The sequence below is a fragment of the Pinus tabuliformis genome, chromosome 3_2, assembly GCF_031772625.1.
Source record: "Pinus tabuliformis cultivar Carrire ecotype Pingquan chromosome 3_2, CPIR1, whole genome shotgun sequence".
Classification (NCBI taxonomy): domain Eukaryota; kingdom Viridiplantae; phylum Streptophyta; class Pinopsida; order Pinales; family Pinaceae; genus Pinus; species Pinus tabuliformis.
In genome coordinates, this window is record NC_142302.1 from 256,350,153 (window position 1) to 256,361,781 (window position 11,629).

An 11,629-nucleotide genomic window follows, 5' to 3' on the forward strand; every position below is an offset into this window, starting at 1 on the left:
TGTAATATTGTGCTTGAAAAATATTATTAATTCTTGAGGGAGAAAAGATAAAAGAAAAGTACACAGTAAAAATTATTACACTATAATACACATATTTATTAGGGAACTAGAACTGGGGTTAGTACTCTAGACTGTTAGATAACTAACTATCTAACCATCCCATGACACATCCCATGAAAAGTCCCATGAGGTTATCTAAGCCAAATGTAAATAAAATTTTATGTACAAAAAATATATATGTTTTATGCATAACCAATGGAAAGATAAATTGTAAAAATCAGAATAATCAAGTGAGAAAAATATCCATGAGGACAGTTTAACGCTTCTTCTGTACAATAGTTGGTTGAGATACATGAAAACCAATATAACAAAAGAAAAATATTTGTGAGTAAATGATGTAAATAATTAAACAAGAAAACTCATGGTTATAACAAAGCATCACACACACCATCTGTTGTTGGTCGTTAAAGAACATAGTAACAATTATTTTCATAAAAAAAGGAGATATAATACATGTGATATCTAACTATCATGTCGACAGGTTTGGAGACAATATAAGTATTTGTTCTCTCACATTGAAGGAGATAATGAATATAAAAAATATATTAGCAACTGTAATACTGGACATAGAGTCATCATGTTAAGAATAAAGGACCGACCAACCCAACCACAAAGAAAATTTCATATATATATATATATATATATTATAGTGGGAGAATGGGTCGTAGCCACTGCATATTAAGTGGACGAATTTTAAGGAAAGAAACCCTTAGTGTAATCCTAGATTGATAGAATAGTGAAACCCTACCGTATCTTTGATGTAGGTTTTAATCCTGTACAATAATTACCTGTGAATGAATTATTAAAAGAAAATATACAATGGTAAGAACATAAAACAAATAAACATATATTTTCTCCTGGATCCCAAAACTGGGACTACTAGATTGATTTTTCATTATGTTTCTTTCAATGTTACAATACATATATAGACATGCTGAAATAGTCATAAACACAAATCCACTAACCTTGGATTGGAACATAACCGTAGTTCCATTGACCAGATCTACAAAATACCATCAGAAAAAAAACCATCATGCCCAAAACCACGTGAAAAACACATGCACAAACCATGGGTAGGTTCGCCCACCATCTTTGGATCTGCCCCCCATCCTTGGGTCTGCATATATATAAGAAAAAAAATCTTAGGGCGTTTCCCTGGACCCTGTATAGGGGGGCTACTGGCTCCCTCGAAACCCCATGACGGGGGAGTTCTTCCCCCCTGTGACTACCCTGTTGCACCCAAAGCAACGAACAGGGGGGTTATCGCCCCACTGTGACCTCCCCGCGTGTGTGACTAGTCATGGAGAGAATATAACACACACCAACATTTGATACCCTAACTCTGGGCCAACTATTGAAAAGGTCCTGGAGACAAGTAAAATTAAAAAATATAATTTAGAACCTGGAATGGCTCGCATAAGTTGCTTCAGTGAAGGAGCATGTAATTCTAGAGGAAGACTTCATACCTAAACAAATTTCATACCCAAGTAGATAATGGTTTGTAGACTAGAAAAGACACAAGAAAATAAAACCATTAGAATTTTCCATGAGGGGTTTCGGTGGAGACAAACCCTCATGCCACAAACCCAAGACCTATTTAGAAAGAGGACGACTACTTGCAGGAAATAAAGCAAAGGCCTACCTGAGTAAATTGAGTTTATGATTCGTCTGTAAAAACCACATGAAGAAAACCCTACCAGACATATTCACCATGTATGTCAAAACTTGGAAAAGGTGAAACCAAAACCTTAATTAGTTTAGACATAGAATTGCTACTGTCATTGCCTAATAAAATCCTAAAATTTGGGAAATCTTCATGTGAAGAAGAATTGCAAACAAGCTCCATTCAGAAGTGTCGTTCTCCTCAAAATCCTTGTAACTTTGTTGTAATGCTTTTAAAATACTTTTCTAAAAAAGAAGAGAAAGAGCTATGAAAGAAACAAGGCTGAAATGCTAAATGTAACCATTATATTTTTCTATTGTAAATACAAAATCCCCTTACCAAATGAGAGAAAATGTTAAAATCCACTATGAAAACACCAGATGAAAAATATATATGCTACACCAGATGAATGAACCAAGGATTGACAAAACCATAACAAGAATCAAGCCCTAGAAAAACCAAGGTGCAGAGCCTCTTTTCCATCAACAAAGAAGGCAAATGAGCTAGACTGAAGGAAAACCCTGAAGGTGGTTACCCCAAGAAACGACCCAATGAACTACATCTGTTGGATCCATTCCATGACAGGTGTACCATGTAGATGAATATATCACAATAAAAGTTAATGCTAGGGTTAGTATTTCCTTGAAGGCATCGATGTGGTTAACAGTTGCATGTCGAGAATGTTTGAATCATAGACACATGGAACCTTTTGTGTATGCAGACCAACCATAGTCATGGTGTGTGGATAAGAATAACAGAATCGTAACTACGCCAACACTATATTAATCTCATATGCATTGTATAGTAAAGCCAATGAAGAAATAAATCCTTGCACTGCTTAGAACATGACACATGTAATGTGAAGCACTCCCTAAAGCCAATAAGTTAGGAAATATGATATATGAGGACACATACTAATGTTATTGACACACATGTTAATGATGAACATAATTACCGATCAAACGAGAAAATTACCTAGTATCTGTTTTTTTGAGGTAGCAAAAAATCACCCGATTTTGAAAAGTGGTGATTCAGAATACAATTTTTTTTAGCATATTTTTGGCACTTTAAATTTTCTTATGTATCAAGTATGAACAATTTCTTTTATATGTTAGTGGTTTTCATGTTGATTTTGAAAAGTGTTGATGCAACATCAACCCCTTTTTTTAGAGGGTTGATTTTTGACACTTTAAGTTTTCTAATGTCTTCTTCTTCCCATAAGATTTTTTTCAAGTGTATTTATGTATTTGTGTGTTTTCATTTTTCTTTTCAATTTTTTTTGTAATGAAATCCTAATTTTTTTCGTGTAGCTAAAAAAATAAAAAAATGGTTAGTATTTTAAAGTTAGTGTTTTCTATATGTTTATGTAATGTTAATTAATATTTCAATGGACATCAAATAATTGTCACTAAAAAACAAATATTTTGAACATTTGACCAAAAAAAACACATTTTCAATATAAATATAATGAAAAAAATACACATTTTGAGACTTTTTGTCAAAAATGACATGTCAAATGAATTTTTATGGGAAAATCCTAACAAAAAAACTTTTAAAAGATAGCATTTTTTATGAATTTTATGTTAAAAAATAACAGTAATCACATGTTTTTTACAAAAAAAAAAAACGTTGCACATAAAAATTAAAGTGAAAATCAAATAATACAAATATTGAACATATAAAAACAATAATCAAACGCCCATTCTTCTCATAAAATCTCAAAGTAAAAACACTACAAGTAAAACTAATGAAGATCTCTCAAAATTGAGCTTGGCTTACAATCATAACTTAAATGTCATCAACAATATCATATAATCCATGTTCATTGTCTTCTTCAACTTCATTATTTTCTTCTTCCACAATATTTTATGCTTGAGTTTCCTCAGTTTCCTCTTCTAATGGATCTTTCATGTCTGCAAATCTCCCAAAGTGTCATTTTCCAACCATTTCATATAATGGTAGTTGAGGTTACTTTTCTTTTTTTTGCCACATGTGATTCATTAAAATATCCTTTCCTCAAACCAACTTCTTGCATTGCATTTGGAAGAAATTGAAGAGAATTAATTCTTTGTTGAATAAAATTGCATTGTAGTGGGTCTCTTTCAATCACAATGCAATTTCTTCCTTTTTGTAGGCAACATGCTAATGTTGTACCTAACCATCAAGCACAAAAACAATAACTAAGTAAATTAGTATAAATGCATAAAAACAAAAAACCAAAACATTAAAATTCAATTTTATATAATAAAACTTACATGAACCTGAAAATAAATCCAAAACCCAATCTCCTTCATTCGAACATAAATCCATAAGATAGTTAATCAATGTTTGCGTTTTTTATAAATGTTAACTATCTCTCCTTTTGCATCTTTATCCTCATATGTTAACTTTTTTACAACAACGTCATGAACCAGTACTTGATTATGACTCTTTCCATCTACTTGGTTCAGAAGAATAGACTTATAGCTATCATCTTTTGCCCAACATTCAACATGGATGAACTCACAATCCCTTGTAATTCGTTGATCTCCGGAAGAAATAATATTTGACTTTTCCCTATAACACGACATAGTAAAAGTTCAATTAACTTGTACATAAAACAAAATTTAACATTAATCAAACATACAATTTCAATTTCTTTCCATGTAAGCTGCATCCTTGAGTTTGATTTTCCCTTGAAGCTTGTTAATAACATTGCAAATTGTGTGTCTGAATGAAATGTCACAAATATCCAAAGTGGTGATGTTGTGACTTCTTGAAATCCCGTAACCACATTATTAAAAACTTGATAAGTGTAAGGCTCACTATCATATTCAATGTCTGGGAAATTGAAACCATGAAGAATGTCTGCAATAATTAGGGCATATTCCCTTTTAGGTATGAGTTTTTCAATTTCTTCACAATCACCTTGTATTATTTGATATTGGATAGTGTCTAGCCCATTCCAAATGAAACGAGTAAGAGTAGGATCAAGTTCAACATTCCTAATACGTTGCTTTCCCAACCTTTCCAACTTAATTTTTTCAATGAAGCTTTTGAAAGTATTTGGTACTTCATTCACATCCTTCTTCGACATCTTTAATTAAGTAAACAAATATAAGTATAAGTAATAAAATAAAATAAAAATTATATGAATAAAATGAATGTAAAAATCAACATACATTTTTGAATGCAAGATAAAAATATTTAAGTGTTGTTGTAGAACTTGATTCTGGGTAGTTGATTACAACATCATTCCAACTCTCTTCATTCAACATTTTAACCATATTTTCTTGTATTTTCATATAAATATTATGACTCAATAAATAAAGTAAAAATTGTTAATATAGTGATATGTATAACAAATGATACCAACAACAATATGTTATATTTAAAAGAAAATTATAATCCAAGAAAAAGTAAAAATAATTCAACAAACTTACTTTTGAAATTTAGAGAAAATTTTGATCAATGATAATTCAACTGACTTCACACGACATAATATTAATATGACTAGTTTGTCATCCTTCACTCCTTGCAATGTTCTCCAAGGTGTGATAGTCATATCATCTGGAATTCGCTTCATTACAGGACCTGTCTTATTGTTGGTACATATTATGGGTTTAGACTTTTTAACCTTCTGATTTTTTATGGCAATATTCTCCCACATGTCAAAAATGTCATCAATCAATTCCCATATCTCCCTTGTTCTAAATGCCAACTGGAAATGTTATCTATGCCTCTAAATAGTTCTGAATTTATTTTACCACCTTTTGATTTGATTCTATCCTCAATTTGATAACCTGTTTCCATACAACATTCCTTCCAAAAGCTTAAACTGACGTTTGTCTTATCCCCACCACATTTTTCTACAAATTCATTATGAATAAATTTGACCCTTTGGATGAAAGTCATAGACAGTCTATACTCATTATCTGCATTATGATCCCATGCCAATAACTTTGCCTCTGTTTCCTGTTAAACCAACATAAATGATGCATTTAACTATTTCAAAAAGACAATTTCTAGGATATTCCTCAATCAATTGTCTTTTGGCCTCTGCTGAATGGTTCCTTCCAATTACATAATATATATAGTCAAAATTGTGTCCTATCAAATGCCTCCTTGTTGGGAACTTCAATTGGATCAACAAGAACCACATAATCCACCACATGTGCATATGGATTGTACCTGAACAATGTTTTCAAATTATGGACATATAGGTGATGTGTCTTTCTAATTTGATATTGAGTTTGCCTTCAATTGACCTATAGAATTGGGTGACATTAAGCTCAATTTTTTTGCCACCATTAATTAATTTATTCTTCCTCAAGTGATTCTGAATGACATTTTGTTTTGTTTTCATAATGTCATTCTCTAAATCAACACCTGGTCTTATGATTTCTTTGCTACCTTTAGAACTTTCACTTTATTCTTCACTGTTGCTTATGATTTTAACACATTCACCAATTTTTTATTTCTTCTTCTTCCTAGTTAACATATCTTCTTCTACATAAATAATCTCCTCATCGTCAAGTGGAAGAGAGACATCCATGGAAATTTTTATTTTTGGTGTTTTATTTGTTTTCTTCTTTTCAGCAACAATTCTAACCTCCTCCTCACTAATGGAAACATATTTTTGAGCTTCAGATTCAACTATAACTACCACATCTTCAAAAGAAACATGTTTACCTTTGTTAGATTGACCCACTGTATGGATTTTTTGTTGTTCCCCTATATGTATCATTGCAGTGTCGTGGATTGTTGATCTTTGCTTCATTCCCTTTTCTTGTTCTTGCTCTATATCAAAACTTTTGATCACATTCATAATATTTGGCTTTACATAATAAATATACTCCAGCATCATCAAAATACTCTCAACAAAATCCCATCAAAGAAAATACAAGATGTCAATGATCAATCATTTATAACAAATTTAATTATCCTTACAATAATACATAACACATAAATATAAATAAGCATACAATGTTATTTGAAATGTTGGATGAGATTTCTTCACACAATGGTGTAGATTCTTCATATGTCTCATACTTGACCTTTGAGAGACGATATCTAACATTTTCATGTGACTTGAGAAATTTTGTAAGAACATAAACAGTGTTTGAATTCGACACGAAACATGTCTTGTACTTTATCTATCACCTCATACGGTTCACCCATGTAAAACATACCACAGTATAGATAGAGATGTGTACTATCATCAAATTCAACATCTTTAACATGCCATGTAAAATGTGTTTTAGTTATTTCTCATGAATTCATCCATGCAGAAATAATCTTTGGTCTACTTGATGGGCCAATTGGTCAACTTTTACAACATTTTTTAGTTCGAGTATGTTCAGCAGTCTTCATAGCATGTCCACCTGCAACTTTAGATAATGGAATTGTTGTCCATGTTCCAGACATATTCACAATGACCTTCCTTGATGCCATCTTCCTGAAATATATATATTAGTTAATCAAAAAACCATATATATATATATATATATATATATATATATATATATATTACTTAAAAATATTTTAAAAAATAAAATAAAATTAAAAAATTGACACTATAATTGTTATTTAAATATAAAAATATGTTAAATTATATGTAATGTTCAAAAATTATTTTAAATTTATATATACAAATTTATAAAAAAATTATTATATACAATATATATATATATATATATAATTTTGAAATTATTAAATATAAATTGAAAAAAAAAAAAAAAAATTTAAATGATTTATATCAACACTTTTATCAAAATATTATTATATATTAAATTTTAAATTATTAAAATCATATATATATATATATATATATATATATATATATATATATATATATATATATTTAAAATTATATTTAAAATTTAACATAAAAAAAATATTTTAATATTTTTAAATTATATTACATTATTATAATTAAAATTAATTAATTTTTTTTTTTTTTTTTTTTACTTTTATATTTAATTTTATAAAAAAAATCTGCCTTTGCCCGCTGGTAGGGGGCCTGGGTGGGCACAGGGGGCTTGCGTGCAGCACCCACTGCCTGCCCAGGCCCCTATCCAGTGGCTAAAGGGTTGCAGGACAATTCTTGGAATCGGCATGCAGCCCTTCCACTGCTAGCTGGGGGACCAGGTAGGTGGATGGGGCTGTACGCAGCCCCCTCCGCCCACCCGGGCCCCCATCCAGCCACTAAAGGGTCACAGGCCGATTCCTTGAATCAACTTGCGGACCTTTAGTTGTTGGCTGGGAGCCCAGACAGGCGAAAGGGGTTGCACGCAGCCCCCCTCCCACACCCAGGGCCCCAGTGAGCCACCAAACGGGGCAATAATCATTTTCTTCTTAATATTTAATAAAAAACTAATTAATTTTAAAAAATTGATATTTTTAATTTTAAAAATGTTTTTTAATAATTAAAAAAATAAAAACTAAATTAAAAAAAACAAAAACAAAAAAAAAAAACAAAAAAAAAAAAAAAACAAAACAAAACTCTATATATATATATATATATATATATATATATTTTTAATTTAATATTTTTGAAACACATATTTTAATTTAAAAAATAAAAATAAAAATTAATACTTTATTAATAAAGTGTGATAAATAAAATTTCAATTTAAAAAAAAACAAACAAAGGAAAAAAAAAAAAAAAAAAAACAAAACAAAAAAAAAAACACTTAAACAAAAGGTTTTAAAATAACAAATATATAACAAAAACAGTAAATGGATTTGTTTACTTTTTTTCATGCAAGAATTTTAATGTTGCCAAAAAAAAAAAAAATAGAAAAAAGTAACACCCATTTTTCATTTCGAAAGCCTAAAAATCCTAAAAATTTGAGTTTTTTTTCCTTTTCATCCTTATAAAAATATTAAAAAAATAGTTTTAATGTGTTTTTTCCCGTAAAAACATAAAATTTTCCCAATTCATCTATATATAATCGGAACAGAAAGAAAATTTAACTTTAAAATGCATAAAACTCCCATTGAATGTGATATCGATGACAATGCAGCTCTTCCGCAAAATCGCTCTAAACTTTTTAACAAGACCGAGAGACTTGATGTGATGTGATGAATAGAAAGAATGAATTATATTTTATAGCGATGATTGTGGGATTGCCTTAGCATTTCTTGAATGTGGGACTAAACTTTAAAAAAAAAAAAATTATAGTTAATATTATAGCTTTAGGTTAGTTTTCATTCATTGTGGAATAAAAATAAAATATTAATTATAAAAATTAATTTAGTTACATAGTCAATGTTAAATAATTTAAATAGAAAAATTATATTAGGCTTCTGTCAATATTTTGAATAGAAACTAGGGTGAAGATTTTCAAAACCAAAAGTTTAGTAATATGTTTTCAAGTAAATTAGAGATGAAAATTTTGTAGGGAAATATTTCAAAACGAAATTTTTTGAAGGAAATTTTTCAGTGAAAGTTTTTGGGGGTAAATTTGGAGGGAAAATTTTCGGCAAAAAAATTCGGGGGAAAACTTTAGAGGGAAATTTTCAGTCTCTAAGCTATAAATTGTCATTGGGAGAAATGCATTTGTATCATTCAACATCTTCTGGTTGAAGTTCATGGATTTTTCTGATAGCGAAGTTTTTCTTTCTTTAGCATCGACATCTTCGTCTTGGAAAAACTCTCTTCATTTTGATGAATGTAACAAGAATTATTTCACTATGAATAGAGAAACAAATTTTCCACTTGGTCTTAATCCTAAGGATGATTAGAGAAACATTGATGAAGGGAAACAAAAAGAATTTCCTGTAAATAGAGAGTCAATTTTTCCACTTCCTCCTAATCCTAAGGATTATGAGAGCACCATTGATGAAGGGGGGGGATCAAGAATTTCCAAAGTCAATGTTTCCACATAGTCCTAATCCTAAGGATTATGAGAACACCACTGATGAAGGGGGGGATGAAGAATTTCGAGAATCAAAGTTTCCACTTCCTCCTAATCCTAATGGATATGAGAGCACCACTGATGAAGGGGGGATGAAGAATTTGCAAAGTCAAAGTTTCCACATGGTCCTAATCTTAAGGATTATGCGAGCACCACTGATGAAAGGGGGATGAAGAATTTGCAAAGTCAAGTTTCCACTTCCTCCTAATCCTAAGGATTATGAGAGCACCATTGATGAAGGGGGGGTGAAGAATTTGCAGAGTCAAAGTTTCCACATAGTCCTAATCCTAAGGATTATGAGAGAACCACTGATGAAGGGGGGGATGAAAAATTTGTAGAGTCAAAGTTTCCACATATTCCTAATCCTAAGGATTATGAGATCACCACTGATGAAGGGGGGATGAAGAAATTTTAGAGTCAAAGTTTCCACATATTCCTAATCCTAAGGATTATGAGAGAACCACTAATGAAGGAGAGGGAGAGGATGAAAAATTTATAGTAAATAGAGATTCAAAGTTTCCATTTAGTCTTAATCCTAAGGATTATGAGAGCACCTCTGACGCAGGGCAGGATGAATAATTTCCATTAAATATAAATTCAAAGTTTCAACTTATTCCTAATCCCAAGGATTATGTGACCACCATTGATGAGGTGGAGGGTGAGGAGATTCGTGCAAATGATAATTTGACTATGAATAGAGTCATATTTTCCACTTAGTCATAATCCTAAGGATTATGTGAGCACCAATGATGAAGGGGACGATTAAGATTTTCTTGCAAATGGTAATTTTAGAGGCACATATGTGAATAATGCATTTTCTCTAAGTGAGTGTTTCAAAGGTAGTCATGGTGATGACGAATTGAATCCTCCAAGGGAGGTTTTCAAAAGCAGGGATGAAGATGGTGAAGAATTTTGTTTGTGTTAGGATTTCAAAAGCACAAATGTTGTTAGTGAAGAATTTCCTTCAAGTGAGGATGGTAATGAATATTTTCCAAGCAATGATGGTGATGAATTTTCTAACTATGTTTGTCATTATGATATTCCTCCTAATGATGATGAAAATTCTTCTGCAGAGAATAATAAAATGAGGGAGACGTTGCAAGCAAATATTGTATCTAGGAGTAGGAGTAGGCCTTTTCATATCAATCCAAAATATTCTAGTTATACTAGGGTTAGGACATAATATCTCACAAGAGGAAGTTCTATCGACGATCTAATTTTAAGTGAATGTTGTCAAAAGGATTGCTTGAAACATATGGATTTCAAGTTTGCTTTGGAGCAAAGGAATAAATATTTGTCAATGAATAAAAGCATGCAAAATTAATTTTTGGTGGGTTGCATGCAATATACACTAGCAAGTTATGATTATCATATTGGGAATGTATTGATCTGTAGAAAGGCTTTCAAAATGTTGCATTCAATTGGTAATTTTTGTTTGTCAAGAATCCAAGAAAGACTGGAAAAAGACCTTACATATTATTCAGAAGTATGTTATAAAAGAGAGGTTGGACCATCAACAATTACTACAATGTCATGAATGGAAGGCTTCTTTTCAGAGCATGGAGAGTGTATGCCAAATAAATACACAATACATATTCTAGATAATTTCTCAAGACGAGAAATATACATCTTATACAAAGAATATGCAGAAGGTGTTGAAGGAGATGGTAATTTTATTACATATTCATATTTTACAAGGATATGAAAGAACGAATTCAACAATGTTTGTATTCCTAAGAAGACAAGGATGGGGATTTGCAATACATGTACTTCTCTTAAATAAAAAAGGGATAAATTTCAAGGGCAGAAAAAGGTATGCATTCATAACATTATTTTTTAAAATTGGATAGTATCAACTATGAAAATATATTTATTAATATATTTATTTTATTTTATGTGCATATTCCATTGTCAAAGCACTTCAAGGGCATCACAATTAGCAAAGAAGTGAAAGACAAAAATTGTATATGCGTAGAAAAAAGTGTTATTATAATCCAAATAAATA